The sequence below is a fragment of the Anopheles nili genome, chromosome 3 (genome assembly GCF_943737925.1).
Source record: "Anopheles nili chromosome 3, idAnoNiliSN_F5_01, whole genome shotgun sequence".
Classification (NCBI taxonomy): Eukaryota; Metazoa; Arthropoda; class Insecta; order Diptera; family Culicidae; genus Anopheles; species Anopheles nili.
Genome location: NC_071292.1, coordinates 64,930,535 through 64,950,926, shown reverse-complemented (window position 1 = coordinate 64,950,926; position 20,392 = coordinate 64,930,535). Strand labels below are relative to the sequence as shown.

At 50.5% G+C, this 20,392-nt stretch overlaps 2 protein-coding genes across 2 annotated transcripts in view; one reads left to right on the top strand and one right to left on the bottom strand.

Annotated features, from left to right (window-relative positions):
• Nucleotides 1-20,224, top strand: part of LOC128726977 (GPI ethanolamine phosphate transferase 3) — a 93,427-nt gene extending 73,203 nt beyond the window's left edge. The window contains exon 4 of the transcript XR_008410832.1: nucleotides 20,113-20,224. The gene's annotated coding sequence lies outside the window, so the exon portion shown is untranslated. The remainder of the gene's footprint in view (nucleotides 1-20,112) is intronic.
• The window catches only part of LOC128726979 (HIV Tat-specific factor 1 homolog), a 40,553-nt gene that overhangs the window by 14,191 nt on the left and 5,970 nt on the right, over nucleotides 1-20,392 (bottom strand). The window lies entirely within an intron of this gene.

The following is a 20,392-nucleotide window of genomic DNA, read 5'->3' as shown; positions in this document are numbered from 1 at the left end:
CAACCTCGCTGATGTCACTCGCCTCAAGGGTGGGCGAAAAATGGGGTGTCGAAAAGGTCGCAGGCACAAACAGGACGACGGCACGAGCCCTGACGCATGGTTCGGCGCGAAATCAATTTATCGCAATGCAAATACAATATTAACTCGCGTCTGGCATTGACAAGTGGAACGGAGAGGCGAAACGAAATAAAAATAAAAAAAAACAACGAGTCGTCATATATAATTAAGTATAATTAAGCGCTCGGGTGCGTCCACAGCTACAGTGCTGACGCATCCACGCGTGTGCATCTGTGGGCTGCATTCGAGCCAATAAAAAACGCATATCTCACCTCATGGAGCCGCAGCTTCAACGTACACATCAGCACCAGCACCAGCAGCAAATGGCGGTTTCGGTCACGCTAATGAGCGCATCGATCGCGCGGGGAGTACTGCTACTTTCGTGCACATTTATTTGCTCGAAAAAGATATAGCTCACCAAACCAGCCAATGCCTACTGTGGCGGGACCGTAACTACGGGTTCATTCAGCGCAATTGTGGCGAGGCTTTATTAGCATTAGTGCGCGCGCCTGATTCGATAAAAGTGACCCCAGGCCACAACCAAACACGATTGAAACCAATACAATGGAAACAACCACGAAATGGCCACCGTTGTGTGAATGGAGGGCGGATATGTGTGCCATTTTCCGGTGCAGTTCAGTATCGATTAAGCTCCGTTTGGTCCGAAATTTGTGTCTGTACGTACACTTCCTATAAAGGGTCTAAGGACGTGAAGTACCTACGTCACTGGCCAACAACACCGACCGTGAGCTACAAAGTTGTAGATATCATCGCAAACAAATGTTATCACTCTATCGCATGTTTGCAAACTGTGCAAATACGGCTGTTTTAATAACGATCTCAGCCGGCAGGAAACACGATAAAACAGTCGAGTTGAAAATGTTATCAAGCCGTAATGGGTCTTATGGGTGTAAACACTCACCTTACCCAAAAATACCCCACCATAGGGCTGTTAAAGGAGCGCAACTCGCCCACTTCGTAAAGGCGTAAGAACACATTTCATTCCAACCCTCGCTAATGCCAATGAAAACGTAACTTTCTTATTGGACCAACTTTGAGCGCCGGCCGAGCGAAGTTCGACGGTCCCAATAAAGTCTTTCGTGTCCAATAAATGGCAAGCTTGTCACCCGTGTTCCCGGGATTAGGCACGTGATTTGGGAAAATCCTTTACCACCGATTGCGAGCGAATGTTTGGCAACATTCAGCGTCCCGGCTAAGGCCCCAGATCTCATTAGGTTCGCAAACCACCACAAGTAGTACAGCCCGGCCCCAGCCCAGCCCAATTCCATCTACGCAAACACGCACTAATAAGCAACCAACGGCGTGCCATTTGCAATTGAAAAGCTCGCTTCGAACCGATTGCGGAGTTGCCCGTTTCGGAGGCGGAAAACCTCAGCGCAAACAATTGGCGGATCTCCTCGGCGGATTACAGCGGCTTAAAGCGACCGATAAAACAGCTTCGGCAACAAATCCCATCGACCGGTACGGGTTCCTACCATTTCCCAGGCCACCATCTAACGATCCTTGCGGCAGGATAACACGGTTGTATACACGCGAACAAAAGGACGCAATTATCATGCCACCACCGGGAACCCGGAGACCGGCCGAATGGCTTCCGAAGCAAAGAACGAACCCGCCCCGCACGGGCCGATTGCTTCCGGTTCCGGAAGCAGAACGGAGAACCTACGACGCAATCTGACCGGCCTCAGGGCAACCCGCAACGGCTGACAGCTGGATGCCGGAAGCCGAACCGGGAAAGTGCGCATCCTGCAAGGACGCTTTTGTTGATCATCGGCATTGGCATTGGCATCGGCATCTCGGCATCCTTCATGGACTCGCGAACGTCCGGCTCGGCTCCCTAATCTAGTCTGGTTAGGTGGCTCAAGCTCGGCGAGTGACGTGTGTCAACGTCGCGACGAGTCCTTCAAACGTGCCATTTCCCTGCACGCTCAAAAAAGGGAGCAAAACGGAGATGCGGGCTTTCGCGTTCACGCCCGGTTGCGTTTCGGGCGAAACACGAAACGCTAGACAAACGGCATGAATAACCCGAACCTGAGGGAAAAACTGCCACAGGCTGATGATCGTCCGTGCGTTTTTCCGACGAACCGACCGGCCCTGGCAGCCCTGGTGTTTGTTTTTCCACCGCCTATGTTTGACCACAGCGCAAACAACACCCGGAACCGGTTGCGCACGCGGATTGTGGGAATTCTCGTACACGCAGGCATTCGGAATGTGTCCTAAGGGCTTGTTTTTTGTGTGTTAGTTATTTCATTACCTAGAGACGCGTACGCGTGTGCAGCCATCCTGTTGCAGCGGCACGTATGCGAGAACATCCGTCAAATGGTGCAAGCCCTCGAGCGTGGTTGGCAGAAAAATGCAATCGTTGCAGCCTGCGGATGTGTTGCGCTTATCGAACGGTTATTTTCCTCTGAATTCCCACTGTTTGTTTTTTGTTTTGTTCGTTGGAAAATTTTCCCCCAATGAAAACTCAACACGTGAACAAACCGAGTGGCCGTTCCTTCGATTGGGGTTTCGAATTGGCATTTTACTGCACTGCAAAAAAAAAGGACACCCCGAAGCTGATCATCCGAGACGGGACGGAAACGAACGATCGATACAGTTCGAGCATCGCTTAATTGATAAAGCTTCTCGAGGCGTGCCCGAGACGAACCGCATCGTTTGATTACTTCAAACAAAAACCCCAATCTAGGGCGAATCGAATCGGACCATTTGTTTAATTCTCAACCCTCTCCCCGGCGTAGACGATGAGCTTTGATTGTGGCAAGCACGGGAAACGATTCCGCCCGATTCTGCCAGGGCAAATATGAAGACAAATATTTAACCGAACGCCATTCTCTCGCTTCCGGCAGGCCGATCAATTAATGGCAAGTCGTACGAGGCGCACGACCCTCCGGCTGATCGTTTCGCCTGGCCAAAATCGCGCCTCGAGCGGGTGCCTCTGTTTGCGAAATTCGATTCTCTCAGCTCACATATTTGCATCCAGCAACAAATGATCCTAACGACGGCCTAATCAACGCCCAGCCGACGCTAGCTCGTTGGAGCCGTTGCCGTTTGAACTTCAGGCACGTTTCGGTGCTTGGCCCCACCCAACCGGGCGCCGGCTGGAAAATGGGCACGTTTTCCCTTCCACCATTGTGGAACCAAACGGCCAAACCGAACGGAGGAGGAAAGCGAAAGCAACCAAAATTGAATGAACTATTTTTAAACCCGAGTGTTGAAGTAATTAACCCATGGTCTCGTGCATGCTCTGCGGTTCTTTGGTTCCACTGGCCGCGGGTATTTATGCGTGCGTGGACATACACGAGAAGCTCGATGGAACAGCCCGGGACGAGCTGCATTCGTGCGAGCACGTCAATCAGACACCGACCCCGGTGGTTTCCAGTTCAAACAGCCCACATTTCCCGCGATCACGCGAGCACGCGCTGAGCGTGATGTGGCCGAACTTGTGGGGTTTTTGGTTGGCGCCAACCCGCCGTCAAAGGAAATGAACTCAAACAGCCGGGGCCGGAAAGCGGTCAGGAATTATTCGGAGAATCACGGACTAGTCAAACAAACTTCCGCCCCTGCCGGTGATGGACACGCACGGTCTTCAATCAAAAGCAGCCCGCTTCCAGCGCATCTTGTGAGCCCCAACGTGGAGAGCAGCTCGCTCGAGTCAATGGCGAAAAATTTCACTTTCCGCCCTGCCCAAAAACCCGAAGACAAATCAATTCACTTCCACGCGGTTAAACCCCACATCGGGCGAGTTTTCGCAAAGCCCGGCGCAGGAAATTTATTCCATTTTCTTTTGCTCCTTTTTTTTGTGTGTGTGTTTGCTGTCCTGCCGAAAAATCTCCAAATTATAGGAATTCTTTTTCATGCCCCATTCTCATCGCGTTATCCCACGGTTGATGGAAGTTCGAGCGACGTCTTGCGTGCACCGGGCCAAAGTTTCGTGGGCTGGACAAGCCGTGCCGAGCCACCCACAGATAGAAGCTCGGGATCAAGCCCGCGTCAAGATTCTGGGCCTTCCCACACGAAACCGGATGTCCGAGAGAGCGCGCGCGTCGATGGCCCCGGCGGCACGGAAGATGAATTATGATTATTATCCTGCCGAGAGCATCCGTGGCAACTTCCGATGGGAAACGATGACCTGCCGCAGTTGTCGAGCGCTTTTCCCAGCACTCGACGGAACGGACAGCACGCCGATCAATTCGATGAGAAAAGGTCACGCACAGTAGGGAAGAAGGAAACCCCAAGCAAACATTACAACGAGGGCATCTTAGGACACCAGGGTTCGCTTTCTCACAGACACAGGCACACACACACACAAAAGGTCACGCTGGTCGTAATGTGATAAGAGCGACTTGCGTGGAGGAAAATCAATACACATTTCGCTTGGGCCACGCTCGGGCAACTTTCCCAGCGGACCCCGGTGGTAATTTGAAATATATCTTTTTAAACAACACATCACTCATCAGACGGATGCTGTCTGAAGCAGTACGGCCTGATTGGGCCGGTGAATAATGGTTCTTAAATAGAATGTCACTAGCTTGTTAAATCAAAGCAAACGAACGCATTGCTGCCGGCGCTATCGACGCCTGAACACACACACACAAACCCCTTTCAATTTAACTGCATCCTTCTGCTCAATGGGCAATGGCGCACTTCCTAGGAAAAACTGGAACCCCCTCCAGAAGCATTTTAAAAAAAACTCTGTCATCACAAACGAGAAACATAAACACGGCACGAAACAGTACCACGTCGCGTCGTCGACAACAAAGTGCGTTGGAGACTGAGACTGTACGCGCATGAGTGCACAACACGCGCGAAAAGACATTTCGAGCCAATAAAACGATCATAAATAAAAATTAAAGCGTAATCTGGTTTGATCGCTTAGGGGTGCACACGGTGGATGTGATAAAAAAAACCAAAGCATACAACCAAACCACCCACCCACCCCATCGTCATTTAGCAGCTGCAAAACGCGTTCCGATGAAGCAGGCAGCTTGACAGATAGCGTTCGAGCAAGCGCACAAAATAATAATAAGGGAGAAAAATCAACATGCTGCTAGCAGCTTATTACGACTGCATTAAAGCACCACTCGGGTATAAACGACACAAACGGCTAGCATTTAAACGAGAACCGCTCGTGAAATGCGTTTCCTGCGCGTGAACTTTTGCCAACACCCAACGCAAGTCTGCGGCTCCATCTCCCGGGGACGCCACAGCGTGGTTTTATGGACGGTGGTAAATGAAAATAAATCTCACCCCGGACGGGATAATTGATGTAATTGCCGTCTGCACGCCGCGACATCTCATCTCCACGAGCTACTTATCAAATTAATACCCCCTTCTGTGGGGCAATTGTTTCGCTTCGGTTCCAATGGTTCCTATTTTCTCCATCCGGTGTACTCTTTCGCGCAGCCACAAGCAAGCAATGACGCATGTACGCACGTCGAATCGATTGCTGACCATGAGAGGGGGAGACGACTTCGACCTGCCGGAAGAAAGCCGTCAGCCATTTTCATGGGAAACCGTTCGGGAAAAACCACGCACTATATATCGCTGCCCGACGTGGACACAATTTATTTGTTCGACCGTTTTATGACCACCATTAGGAGGCCACGGTGAGAGCCCACATGGCGCGTCCATTCACCCTTTTCCGTACTCGCCGTTGACCACAAATCTTGGTCGCGCGAAACCGCGGAACTGCCACGAGCAAAAAAAACCATTTACAATCGCTTCATTCATTGCCAACATTACAAACCACGGGCCACACGACGGACCAAACAGACCGATCGCCCACACCCGGCGGTCCACTGGCAGAACACACGGGCCAGCCACACGGGATTGAAAGGTGTCTGGGTTTAGAAAACGGTCCGCAACCGCACCATTTTCAGTACATTAGGTCACCGTTTGCACTGGCGCTGAAGTCGGGGGTGTTTTCTTCCTTTTTTTGCATCCTTCAACACCACCGGAACTGTGTCAGATCGCGAGTGTACCATGAGCATCTTATCGCGCTATTCGATCACCGGAACCACACGAAGGAGGCGTGAGCGTCGACGAGCCAGTTTAATGGAAGCTGTCCGCGAATATTAATGGACAGCAGGTTCACGTGATGGAAAACAATCGATCGTACTCTGATTGGCAACACGTGAACGAGCGTTCGATCGATCGATGCGGGAAAGGTGCGATAAGTCCACCGTCGTCTTACGAACGTCCCACGATACGGGATTAAGACGTTGCTTATCGCAATCCACGGAACCGTGGGTGACGTCCGAACGACGATGGGGTTATGCCCGGGTAATGGGTGGAAAAACAAGACCCCTACCGAAAATCGAACGACCAAATTCCCCAATCAATCGCTCGATCTGCGTGTGATAAGTCTATCTCGAGCTGATAAGCCATTGGCGCGAGTCTGTCAGTTGGTAACGGCCAGCGCAACACCACGTCTAGTTGACGTTGACCTCCGCTAGACTACGGAAGCAGTTCTACAAGAGCATCAAGCTCCAGCCCATCTAAGAGTGGTGTAAAAGTGACACATTCACAATGAGATCCGTGCTAGTTCTTGCGGTGTTGGTGGCGACAATTGCGCTGTTTGGCTCAGCCCAGAGTGCCTGTGGTGCAAACCCACGCTGTCCGGCCGATGCTGCCAACTATCTGTTGCCCCACGCGGACTGCACGCAGTACTACCTGTGCAACCAGGGAACGGCTTGCGAACAGAGCTGCCCACCTGGTCAGCATTTCAACTCGTACCACCGGCAATGTGAGGCCCCGGAAACGGCCTGCTGCGACATCTTTATCCCCTGCAACCCGACCGCCTAAGAACGGACGGAACGAAACGCCCATCGCAATAAAGTAGCATTTTTGAAGTGGAATTCCAGCAAAAGAGCACACGAAAAAAAAACCAAATGAGCAGGGGTAAAATATTTCAAACCATCGAGCGAACGAGTTAAAACCGTGGTTTAGTCACGTCAGCGAGAAACCCAAAGTATGTGCAGCAAGAAAGATCTCACATATCCGAACGGCGTACGCAAGGGGGGTTGACTATCGTCCAGGGAAAAAAATATATATACTCCGAAACCCACGGGAAGGCGATACTTTGTTTACGCGTTGGCAGCAAAAAAAAAACCGTCCGATTAGTGACCGCGTGCTGCTGCTGCTGGCCAGTTCTCGAGAGAACATTGGGGCACAAAAAAATCCGCAACCAACTAAACAAATCCAACTTCCTCGAGGAGGGACGAGGGGATTGCACTCGCGCCTGAGGTGGATGGACGGGTGGGGGAATTACATTTTCTAACTCAGCTAAATTTCTTTTCTCGTATTCTTTTGACGCGCTTTGTAAACAATTTCATCTGCGCGGGCGAAGGAAATGCACGGAATGGTGTCTTGGGAATGGTTTCTCGATTCTCGTCCGCTTGCCGGCGCGTTCAACTCTTATCCGATCTCTCTCTCTCTCTCTCTCTCTCTCTCTCTCTCTCTCTCTCTCCTCTCTTACACTTCCTTCTCACCCCCGTTGGCTTCGATCGATATTCCAATTCTTACATTTCAATAAAATCGACCCACAATGACAGTTCGCTCGTTCGAAAGGAACCACGATCGAATGAATGATTTAGCGCGAACGATCAAGATGTTGCGGACGCACGATCGCTCGGACACTAATGTGGTGGTGGTGGCGGTGGTGGTGTGCGCGCGAAGGTTGTTAAAAATACCAACCCGCCCAACATCTGCCCGGAGCAGCGATGGTTCAAGTTCGGGAGGTTCGCTTTGACCGATGCCGACAGCGCACCTCGCGGTGCTATTTTCTCTGTGATCTTCCGCCAGGGCAACAGCATCGACGGTTCCAGTACGACGAGGCCATGCCACGATCACGTTTCGGCAGAATGGAAAAGGCGTTCGATTCCGGGACGCGTTTTGCATAAGTCAATTTTTGCCACCCCCTGGTTTTTTTTTTTTTTTGAAAGGGTAGAAATATGTTTAATTGTTTACCCGGACGGAGTCGATTGCTAGAGCGCGCACGGGCCAGACTCAAACTGCTCCGGCCAGTGATAAAAGAATGGTTAAATAAACTATGCTCCTCAGCCAGAGCTGTCGGTTTATTTTTGTGTTGGCCCATTTCGTTCCGTTCTCATTGTTGCCTCTATGCTTCTTCGAGCGATGACGCCATAGAATCTGGCCGGCGTGAGATTAGTTGATAAGGATGAAAATGCTCGCAAATTCGCAACGAGCGGGAAGGTAAAAAGAACCCCTGGTGGTGCCGTAACGCAAGGACAATGGTGCTTTGAGGCCCGTCTTGCACTCAAAATAGCACGCCCGGAAATATGGTAAGAAAATTTACTGCCTCCCCCTTAAAAAGAAAAGCCCCAAGGCGCACATCCGCAATTTAATCGGTTTAGGTGTGAACGGACGAACAGGAAACACAAGGGCGAACGAACGAAAAAAAAAATGCCGGGATTTCCACCGAAAGCGCAACGGCACAAATTTCGTAAGCGATCATGCATCGTAGCAGTTCGTTTTTTCCCCAGCTTTCCCAGCCGACAGCCGAAAGCGGATTACGGAAAAGCTTCGACATTTTTACACCAGAATCCCTCCCTGTTCACCGGGGTTAGTGCGCCGTGACCCAAATGTAGCGCGTCCTGGATGGGAAAGGAGCGCACTCTCGCGCCCAACGAACTGGGTGGGGTCCGTCGTAATGAGCTTTTAAGTGAATTTTAAACGGACGTACACATTTCCCTTTTGTTGTGCTACGCAGACCGGCCTCGTTTTAATTCGTTCTTGCCACCCACCAGCGGGTAATTTTCGCAGGACTTGCGATCGTGTGCCGAAGACACACCATCATGTGCAGCCGGTTCCGGATCCGTGCGGGTGTCGAAATTGGGTCACATGAAAATCCACCCTCTCGATGGCGAGACAGGAAATGGCAGTTTTCAATTAAACAGTAACGAAACGATGGGAAAACATAAATTATCATTTTAATGGCTTTACTCGCGGGTGGCTTTCCGGGATGACGCACTAGTGTCCTTTTTTCGGTCACGCAAAACAGGGAAAATCACTTTCAGGCCCCCCAATTCCCGTAGGAGATCAGCCCATTATCTCACGCTATAATGTAAGCGATACCATATCCACATGCTGCTAATTGTTAATTATCGTGTCAACCCTTTAAAACAAACTTGAAGTGAATAAAAAGCCACTAGTTAAATGTAAAACCATAATGTTTCTAACTATCGATCGCAAATTTTTCGGAAACAACCAAAAACGAAACGGATACTGTTGCAGCTTCCAGTTCAAGCCGGTTTAAACGCCCTTCCACGAGTTTCGCATTCAAGTAGGCACTTCGCCGGTGTCCTTCAAAGGACAGCAACCGAACGCCCTGGCATGATGATATTACGTTACGCCACCAGCTTGTGGGACGCTGTTCGGTGAATCGAATCTCTCAACAAACCTCTACCAAACGTCGTCAATATTCAAGCGACACGAAACGAGACCCCAAACGCCCAAAAACCGTGCTCGAGAATGATTGAAATTGAGCCGGCAAAGGATGCTCAATCAACCGGCAACACCAGCACCACCGAAGCGCTCGAGGTTGGTTGGCTGATGGTGATTCCATTCGTTCCATTTTTTTTTTTTGCTTTGCTCCCTCCTTCACTCGCTCTACTGCAGCGGAACGTGAATCTGCCCCCTTCGAGGGTTCGCATGCAATTATGCGCTCAACCCAGAAGCGCATAACGCCTCCGGTAAAGCTAATAAGCCCGGCCCCGACATGGAATGCGGCACCGGAATGCCGATTGCCGGCTCGACGAGAAGCCAACCAACTAGACAGTGAAACGAACCAATTTCCACAGACCGCCCGCTGAGGGCCACCCTTCTCGAACGAAAACGATCCCATCGACCCCCGCGGAAAGGACCCCCATCACGCCGGATTCACGCCGTTGACAGTGGATTACTTTCCATCCGTAACGTCCGCCTGGTCCTGGGTCCTGGGTCCTGTGTACCGCAATTATCGGGCGTGTCAACAAATAATTAAAATTACATTATCACATCCAACGCGCATCGCGCGGGTACCGCGTGCGTTCGGACGCCACCGGGAGCGTTAAATCAACACGCGCCCTGCACAACGCAATCGCGAGAATAAGGGGGCAATTTTCCACCTGACACGATGCAATTTCCTCACTCGCTGCTGAACGTCGTCTTGCGTCGTCCGACCAGCAGCAGAGCGATTAACACCCGTGACACCAGGTGACCGGTATTTGGATCAGAAACTTCTACCATTTCATCGCCCTGCTGCCACGCGGGCACGACATCCGGTTCGGAGCCGCACACGGGCAAGGATCTTTATCGACGAAACGTCAACGTTAGGCTGCGGGGATTATGCCGACCGGTTTTCGCACAACGCACGCACGCACGCACCCGTTTCGTTAATCTTTTCTCCACCCAATATCCCGCAGGGGCTTTAGCTTTTGCGTTTCATACCGCCGGATTCTGCCAACTCTGGCCGAATACGGTGCCGAAACTCTCGGGAAAAGCAGGTGGATTTTCCCGACCATGGGCCACAAACAATCGTCATATCCCCGGAAAAGCGATACGGTGGCACCACAGCGGCAAAAGGTTAACGTGGTGTGTGCGGCCGCGCGCTGAATATAATCAAATCATAGCACTCGGATCAAATTCCTCATATCCTGGCGCGTGTGGGTGGGTGGCGAAATATCTCATCACGCCAACGCTGCGTGCCGTGGGTGTATGTTACGACAAAGATTCACCATTCCACGCGAGGGAGAAGAAAACTCGGTAGAACAATAAAGTCCCACACATTCTTCACCTTCATCGCGTCGTCGTGCCAAGCCTGTTCCGGGCCCAGTCTTCGATGAAGAAAACGATCCTAGAGGAGTGAGAGAGAGAGAGAGAGAGAGAGAGAGAGAGAGCGAACCATTTTTTTTCCACGTGAAAAGCGCGTTTTAATATCCGGCCGTGTCATCCAAATTTGATTGCCGCGCTGTCTTGTTTGATTTTCCAACACTCCCAAGCGGCAGGTAAAAAAAGGATATTTCGCGAAATGGCGGTCGTCTTTTCGCAAATGTAAACCGTCGCCAAAATATTCCTGCGCCATACACACACACACACTCGTCATCCGAGCGCGGAATGCGTGTTTTAGTCTAAATTTACCAGCCACCAGCCGCCACCGATTCGCATTTATTTGTTTGATGGATTCTAAACAAACAAAACAACAAACGCACCAACCGGATGGAGAGTCTGCCCTCGGACCAGCAGCTAAGCGAGTTTGGAGTTTCATCATACATAAGCTGCTCTCGAACGCCATTCGGTTGCATTTCGCACAATTCCGATCCATCACTGCCAAAAGGGAGCAAAAAAAAAAGCAAAATCTAAAAACCCATCCCCACTCAAGAGCAACATCGCGGCGACAACTGCCCGGCTGTGGGTAGGGTGGTGGTAGCATAAACAATAATCAAATTTCCGAATTTTGTGCCACCCCACCCGGAATGGTGGATTCCAGCTCTAAAATAGAACACATGCTTACAGAACGGACGGCTGGCTGGTTGGTTGGCCACCCGGGTCGGCCACCATCGAAGGACCACCCTCGGATGAAGCATGATACGATTTATCACTCCCAATTAAGTGCATACGGCATACGGAGAGGCCAACCCAACAACACACGCCGCCTATGACTTCATGCGGTGTGTGAATGCGCTTACCAGGGTGCTGCCATTTTCGCACCCAAAACCGGGACCACCTACCGAGCCGATGCTCCATCACGGTGTTACCCCTTTCGGAGATGACACGTGCCGATAGCGGACTCGCTTTCGGTTGCTGTGCTACAGGGAGCACAGTACTAGACCTAGACCTTCGCCGCCTCGAGAGGTCGGGCGGGCACATTCCGAAGCGAAGGCGCTCAATTTAGCAAATTAAGTTTTATAGCGTGTGTCCCCACCGCTAGCCCACCTTCATTGGCACACGAAACCGACACATTTCTTTCTGTGTTTCGGGTCCATCGCTGAAGCTCATTTTGACCGTGCAGGGCGAGTCTGCTCAACCTCTTTCTCACTCGTTCGGCACCGCGTCCAGCGGGCATTAAAAATCTCATCAAATTAGTCCCACAACAAGCCGACAGTAGCAGCTGCCACTGTCATCGTCGACAATACGGCCGCCTTCTCCCGTAGGCTAAGTACGCTGATGTCATTAGTCGCGTACTAAGCACCCGTTCCATAAGTGGGAGGTGGTCTCGTTTTGAATGCTGCCCATTTTGCAGCCCGCAAGCCCCGAGCCAAGCGAGCCACAAATAGCGAATAGCGTCTCCTGAGCTGCTCCGTGCAACCGTCGCTTTTGAAAACATCCCGGAGGTCTCTTGTTGGGTTGTTTTGTTCGCACAAACGGTAGCTGCTTCTTGAAAAGCCCCGCAGCAAGTGGAGGCCGCTTCCATTTTGTTGCCTTTTTTTCTCGTTTCACCAACCAACTGGGCGCCCTTTCGGTGAATGGGTTTCATTTATGGTGGAATTGGGCGGCTGGGATGGTAAATATATTTCCCCGAGCCCTGTACGCAACGGTCACGGGTTTTAGAGAAGACAGAGAGAGAGACAAGTTCCACTTGCTGACGTCGATCTCGGATGGTTTCACGTTTCGTCTTCAACCGGCACCGGCACCGGTGGCAAAAAAAGCACCAACCTGTGTGCGCAGAGGCGGCATTTGTTTATGAAATTATCCTGTTCGCAGAAAAACGCACAGCTCCCACCGAACGCGTTGTGACAATCGGTCGATGGCATTCGTTTATTATTAACGAGCAGCCGTTTGGTGAATGTCGACATTCCGACCGGCTTATCTTCGCTGAGTGACCAACATCAGATCACAATTTAATAATCTGCTTTAACAGCGAGCTTACACAAGAGATCAGGGGGGGTTCGATGCATTCAGCAAAATTCGTCCGGTGACTCAGAGAACATCCAGCGTGTAAGGATGACGTGGGCTAGGTTTCGGAACCGGTCTCGTCCGCGGGTAGAGCTGGTCGGTAAAGTTATGATACTCGCTAGTACTCGCTGACGAGCGGTCATCATTCGAACAGGAAATGGCCGTTTCATCACGTTTCAAGGCTCCGTTACTTCGTTCTTTTATTTAAAAAAAAGAAGGATGTTTAATCACGATGGGTGAAATCTATCACTTTTCCAGCGGCGGTGAAAGCTAATTTTTCAAACCTCCACTGAAACTAAAAGAAAACTTCACACCTATCGCCCCATTTATTTATCTTGCCTCGGTCAGCAAACGATCTGTTCTCTTTCTGGCTTGCCCTGCTTGGCGGTGCCGTTAATGTGCAAAATAAATATATTTGCCAGCATTATTTAACCCGTGCGAGCAGTAAATCAACAACAACCGACCACCTCTTCGTTGGTGCCTCCCATAGGGGGCTGAAAAAACCTCACGACACACATCCATCAACGCTCATCAATGCGAAAGGGGAGTTGTGTTCCTGTTTGCCATCCTGGAAACGGCCTGATGGAGCTGCGTGGAGATGAAAAATTGCACCACCCACCGATGCATTTCTCTCTCGCACCTGCAGCGTTCACCACCCTCTGGTAACGTGAAGGATGTAACTTTCACGGGGTTTAATAATTTGATAATGCTTGCGAAACGCTAACGTACGCGCCCGGTGGTGTCCGTCAAATGAGCCCTTTTCCCATCGACCCGTCGTCGTTTGTGGTTGCATATAAAAAGTTCACAGCGCGAGTGCGACGATAAACTTTTGCCCCGAGAGTCGAGAGAGTTGGAGTACTTTCCGGTTGAAATAATTGTTGATCTACCGGGCGTGGGCGGGCAAACACTGATAGAATTATCCCGAGTGGCTCTCCGGTGACAAAAAGTTACCTCGCCATTACCGCCCACCGGAACGACGACCGGTGGGTGGTGAGACAAAGTTCGGAATGTCTGCGTTGTGCGCAGGTATGCAAAAAAGGGATAACGAGCTTAGACCCACCCCCCTGAAGCGATACCATTGATATTTCCGGCTGCAAAACTGGGCTGGTAAAAGTTTTCAACTCCGTCACGAGAGCGTGTAAACGGTCGCTTTTTAAAGCGTTTAAAGCGGAGTGTCAACGAATTTGATTCTCGATACGAGCGCGCGCACACTCAAAACTCACCCAACGACATCAGCGAAATGATCACGCTTTCGACATCAAAGTAACAGCCAATGAGGGCCAATTGTGCCAGATTAATGGCACCAAATGGATGTAGTAGGCGACAGGCAATTGTATGGCGAACGGAGCCTCACAAAAGAGACACCAATTAGCATTAATTTAGCAAATCCACTTCATAACGCGAAACATAAGCTAATAAATAAAACGCCAAAATCAATTACACGTTTTATCCTTCCTTCGTCCACGGTAGTCTGTATTATTCCAGCAAACTCACCAAAGCAACCCATGAAATTGGATCACGCGCTGGGCAACCTTTCCAGCCAGATAGAAAGCCATTTTCCATCATTCGCACGATATTTTCCATCCAAGGAACGAATTGTGTGCGGCCAAATTGAGTCGTTCCCTTTTCGGGGCCCCGTTAATGATTCGATTCGCGTGTACCCTGTGCGCCGTTCTGCGGTAATTGAAAGTCCAATGATTTTCACCTTACATTTCGACGGCTCTTTTTTTGTGCCAAGCGAACGAAAACAAAGATAACGAACTCTCCTCCGAGCTGCTCATGTTTAAGTGAGGCCACACGAAAAATTGTACCCACTGGTGAGGAAAATTAGATTTCACAAATAATTCCAGCTCGTGCTTTTCCGTTCCAGTTCCGGTGGGAGTTCTATTTATAACTGTTTGCTCCCGCTACCAAAAAAGGGCACGGTCCAAAATTCGTTATGGTACAATTTACATCATCAGGACGGGCTTTACCCGCACACCAATATGAAGCCCTCGTTTTAAATAATTAAGGCACATGCATTCATACCGTTGAAAATGGCCACTTCGCAACTCTCGGTGGCTGGTAATCAGAACAGCTTCGAAAGCTTTGCCCCCATGTGGCATGTTTACTTTGGCGCGCGATTTTCCCAATCCCACCCCCGGGGACTGCACGTTTTCCATTGGCGGCTCGCTCTTTTGTGCGTTGATTAAATTACGCTCGCCCCAGTCGGTACATGTATCGCACTCGATTCGCGCGCACGTAGCGCTCGCCCTTGTCAACGGAAATTGATCCAGGGCCGCTGATAAGCACACGACACGGACGCCCCAACACATCCACCTGGCTGGATGTGTTCGTGCGTGTACGCAAGCATAAAATTACCATTTCGTCAGCGAATAACAGCGACTTCGCCGGTGGCCCTACTCCGGTCGCTCGCGAAAGCTCCATTGCATCCCTCCAGTGTTCGAAGCCCATCGAAGCGTTATTGATTTTGAAGTAGCTCACACTCATTGCAGCTGAGCATATGAGCGGCTTGCTTGTGTGCATTTACCATCACACAAACACACGGCGATCCGCGCTGTCAGGAAAAAGCCACCACCCCGAGTGGAAGGGGTTGCGAAAAAGACCCCCTTGGGAGCAGAAAACAAAACGGACCATAATCGCAAGCGATACAATTTGCATAACTAACCATCGACGCTATTAGCGCACGGGCGGCCAGCAGAAGCAGCCGCGCGCATCGGGCGCTTTGTCGGCATTAATGAGATTAATTATGGCGATCGTACGAGCATAATAATGCTGCTTTGGGGTAATTTAATAAAACACGGCCGCAACAAATTGATCGGCTGTTGACGGGCTTGCTCGTGGTTGCTCGTCATCGCCGAGGCCATGTTATCCACGTTGTTCGCGACCCCTTTTTTCACGACAGCCCCACCACAACCCCCAAGGGCTAAATCGAACGCCCCCTTCGGGTCAAAATCTGTGTCACTTAATTAACACCGGCGTTCGCTATGTTCAATTTTTTTTTGTTGGTTACATCAGCTTATAAATAAAAGGAGCACGGGAAAAACCAGCTAATCAAATTTGTCATTCATTCCTCGAGCGTTCATCATGCGGCGGTCCCGCAGTTTGAACGAATGAGGCGAAAAAAAAGGAGTATTATAAATCCGTCGCACTGTCACAGCCGCACACGCGCAACCCTCACCAATCGTGGGAGAGACATTCGTGACAAATCCACCAAACAAACGAAAGAAAAGGGAGTTGAGGCACACAAAAAAAAAACCTCCTCAAAAAAGCTCCCCCAGCTGGGGGCGTGGGATTTAATTTATCTTCCGATTCCATCGCGAAAACTTTGCTGCCCCCTTTCGACCGGCTAATAACCAATTAATCGCCGCCTACTGGAAGGAGAGCGCGAAGAGATTTTGGCGTTCTATTTTGCGAACGAACGGGCAAGCCGGGACAGATTTCTTTGGAAGCAATCTCGCTTTCACAATCGATCGAAGGACAACTTTCTTAATTTTACACCTCGCCGTCCCGCTCGCACGATCCATTCATTCCGTAGGATGTCTACTACCGGATGCCGTTTAAAGTTGGTTGCCACAAATGAGCTCCGCTCTGTTCGTAACAAATTGATCAACTTAGGGCGCGCGAATTTACGAGACGCGCTGGAAAAGGCGCAACCGGCAGAACAGTGGTCACTACTTTTCCTTTCATCCGGATTTTGTCGGTTTGGATAATGCGATGAAGCGCTTACCGGAAGCTCAGCCACCGTGGCGGTGAAACAACAATTAGAAGATGATGGGTTTTTAGGGCTGGAGATTGAATAGAAGAACCAAATTCGCTTCCGGTTTTCCTTTCCGGCTCTCAGAAATGAATCCCTTTAACGGTGGCATGCAAATTCCACGGCTAGAAATCACGACCGGCACTCATCGTCGGTGACAGTGGTTCTGACAAGACGCATAACGAAATCCGAAACCAAGAGAAAACAGCAACGCATCTGCTAATGAAGAACATTTTCCGGACGAACATCCGAGAATGTCGCCTCCGAACGGGTTGTGGTGGTGCAAGTGAGCAAGCAAGCGAACGAGCGCGCAGGATGATGTTGTACTATTTGCATAAATTATGCACGATAATTGAATTTTTGTCATCATCCTTTCGCCGCGTCCAGTCATGTCAGAGGCGTGCTGTGTGGAGAAACCCGCCCGGAATTGAAAGCGTTCGGCCCGTTCCTCCATTACCCAGCGAGCCGGCGTTGCGTGCGCAAGATGAAAGGAAAATATCACCCCTACCATAGGGTTCGACGGCAACGACGCCTCTTGAAGTTTCCCCCAACCAAGAGTGCTGCCGTTTATTAAGATGTTTTCTCCCCCCACCCCATTTCGATCCTGTCTCGAGCAGCGCCTGCCTGGGGTTTTGTCCTCCCGCTGGCAGTGGATAATGAGAACGGGAGAAAAAATAAAACAAAGAAGCAAAAAATGCACGCAGCCACGGGAAGCATGCGTCAACAGAAAGAAGTAATTATTGCGATTAAAATCCATGCTCACGAACGAAGGGGCTAGATGAGACGAACCGGTGGATGGTGGAGTCACGACGATCGCCACACGATCATTGAGCTGTCGCGACACAACAAGCGAGCGAATCCTCAGGACGCAGGACGCGTAGAATCGCCCAAGATCGCACCCGAACCGGTTCCGGAACGTTCATACGCAAAAGGGACAAATTGTGACACGCTTTAAATGCGCAACCCCAATAAGGCCCTCTCCGTGCAGGCACGTCTCGTGCGGTCCCTTCACCAAGGATTCCGATGATGGTGCCGGTGGTCTGTTTTAAATTACGACTCGCACCTGCTCAACAACGCCGATCATGAGCGAAGAATTAGGAACGATTTCTTTTATTGGGATAGCTAGCAAATTGGGTTTCGTTGTGCGAGAAGCAACACGCCACACGGCGTTGAGTGGCAGGCAAGTGGGAAATAATTCCCTAAATAAAACGAGCCGACAATCGGATCCGTTGTCATCCGTGGATCGTTCGAGTTCGAGAACCATGATTCCGGTGGCACGGCTAGAAGTACCTCCGGTAAGCACCTTGAAGCTTTTTTTTTTTCTTCATCTCCCTTTTCATCAGCTTAAGGGACCTTTTACCGCTGTGTGACAAAAAAGATCACGATCTTTCGGGTACGAATCGAGCAGAGCGCAATGATAACGATCTCCCAACGGACGGCACACGCTGGCTGGGCTGGTCACTACGATCGTCATCTGCACGGCGACTCGAAAGACCCCAAACAGACGCAAACCCGCTAAAGGCAATTGCGCGTGCTGACCTTGCGGGCCGGATTTGCGAGCAGCATTTCTTCGTTCCCGCTTTTATTGCTTTAGTGGGTTGAACTTATTCGCACCTTGCTGGAATGATTTATTAGTTTCGTATGCAGATTACACGATGCCCGTAATCCGTGTGCGAAAACCCGAGGGTTGAAACCCACCGAAATGCGATGGAAATTTTCCATTGCCGCTGCTGTAGTTGTCTCGCCGGGCGCAAAACCAAACACACTCGTTCACCTTGGCCGGTTTGAAAAGCGCGAGCCGTTCGGCGACAAAATGTGCCACAGTGGGACGAGGGCTTTCCCAAGATGTCGTAATCCTTTCCTTCGTGCAGGCTGCGGAGCAAAATTCCCTGACCTTTCGACATTCGTCACCACCGGTGCTGTATTGTCCATGAGAAATGCACCCTCGACGACTTTGCTTTACGACGTCAGTGCGAGAGATATTTAAAGTACTGCCAACGTCAGCGATGAAGCCACGAGGTTGACATCAGAAATCCACTGTTTAATGTACCACACACCATTCATAGTGAAGGAACTGCAGCCACTTCGCGTGCCCTTGGGACTTGGGACGGGAGTTTCAGGACCAGGCAGGGAAATTGACATGATCCTACGTACATCCTTGCTCCACGGTAAGCCGTGTTGGAGCAGTTCCTGCGGTTGCCATTCACGGAGATCTGAACAAGCAGTTTTTTTTCTCTCTCCCTTGTTTTGATTTTGCAAAGCACAGCAATAAAAAGCATGACGGTTGGAATTATGTCGTCGTCTAATGGCGAAGACTCATGCACACGAAGCGACTCCAACAGTGGGGGCACAGTAATGCTACCGGCAAGGTCCACGAAACCCAGAGGGAAGAATGAAAGAGAGATGAATTAACGTCGAAATACACCCACCATCAGCAAAGATGCTTCGTGGGGCTCGCGTTTCTGCAGGCAGATGAGAGGGAATTGTTTCATTTACAGCCACGCGGGACCGCCAATGTCGGTTGTGCTACTTTCTTTTCCAACCCGCGGGAGGATGTGCATGCTTGTAATAATAAAAATAAAATTCATTCGTTCTGTTCCACGCGGGATGCCCAAGTCTGGCCACGACGCTTATGGTGACGCTGCAGTGGGTGGAGCGAATCCGAGAAAGATGATTTCCCCGCAAACCACGGCCAACACCTTGGCCTCTTGGTTTGCTGAACCGGCAAAAACCACGACTTCTATCTTGTGCACGGAAAGAGGCCGCTTTTGGTTCGCGGCCCCCGGTGCATGTGCGACGTTTATCTCATATTTATGCGATGTCGTCGTTTTTTGATTTTTCTTTTTTCATCTCCACCACCCGGTCGCGCACGATACCGAAAGCCGTGGTGGAGAGGTTTACGAATCGAGGAGGCAATTAAAATTACACCCGGCAGGATATTTAACGGAAATTACACTTAACACCATTTGCAATCACTGACATCATCGTGCCCGGGGGCCCGCCGGCGCTCATTAATGATGGAGTGGATGCTCTCGTTACCTGTGTGCGGAGTTTACCGGCGTTGCGGCAAGAGCTGGAGGGATTATTTATTACTTCCTTCGACCCGTTGACGGCAGATAAACGCAGGCGAGGCTCCATCTTGAGCTAAAGAGGGTCCATGCGGCACTCCGCTTTCCAACGTTTTCCACACACACGCTTCACCATCTCGCGGCTAGAGGTCGCTAGTGTAGCTTTCCTAAGATGCCGACTGCACTTCAACCGCACTCGTTTCGAACGGAGTGCCGACAGTTTACGCACCGTAGCGCACTTCTTCCACTTCAGAGCTGAACATTTGCGTTCATTAATGTTGCTTTTCATCTTTTACTTCTCTTCTGGACTAGGTTCAACATCGTGAGCGATATCAAACGAAACCAACGTTCAGCTGCTGGATTCCAGCGAGGGCTTCTCATATCGCCATTAGCGTCATTGAACATTTTTCTGTCCTCGTAATTGCTCATCATAGCAAGCGAGAAGCCCAGAAAACATCGTCGGAAGACTCGTCGAAAAAGGATACACCATCCCACTTGGATTGATAGTGGACAGAAGGAAGGCCACTGAGCAAATTAGCAGCAGACAGATCAGTAGTTTTACGTGAAAAAAGACTCCTTTGGAGTTCGGATT